Consider the following 720-nt stretch of genomic DNA (forward strand, 5'->3'; position numbering starts at 1 on the left):
CGCACGTACGTACGGGCACGCACGGGCGCGATGCGCGAGCTCGTCGCTCGAGATAGATCTGTAAGTTGGCCCAAGGCCTATGGCCCCCGAGAGTGATCCTTTTATGCACCATTAGATATCCAGGTCCAGGGAGGGGGGGGGATGCTGCAAGTTTTAAAAAAAAACAAACAAACTTGACTTGCTATATGAGAAAAAAAGGGGGGAAAAATGACTCACCATGGCGGCTCACCATGCAGAGTAAAAAAAAACTGCTGACAAATCACTGATCCGAGAGGACCGAAAAACGGGAAAAAACTTGTCTCAATGGACTAAGGAAAACAAAAACTTAACTCAAAGAAGAAAGGGGAAAAATTGCATACCCGAACTTCCATCTAATGTTGCATCCCTAACTATGGCCATGCAAGCGGTCCATTGACGAGTGGATACCATATGCGCCCGAGGGGGGGGGCACTTTCATTGACGAGTGGATACCATGCGCGACCATTGGGTCTCGAAAAGCACCCTATATTATAAACACGTAATTTCCATATTCTGAAAATGCACCCCTTAACAAGTATTGGCTTGTGAAACCCTACCCTTAACAAGTATTGGAAACAAAACGATACTCTTATAGCAAGTATTCCCTGAAATGAACCCCTAAACAAGTATATTTCATTGTTATGTCACGGGTCCTTCGGTTGTCGGTCGGTTTTATACCTTAAAGGAGAATGAAACAATTGG

This window comes from Lytechinus variegatus, chromosome 16, assembly GCF_018143015.1.
Source record: "Lytechinus variegatus isolate NC3 chromosome 16, Lvar_3.0, whole genome shotgun sequence".
Lineage (NCBI taxonomy): Eukaryota > Metazoa > Echinodermata > Echinoidea > Temnopleuroida > Toxopneustidae > Lytechinus > Lytechinus variegatus.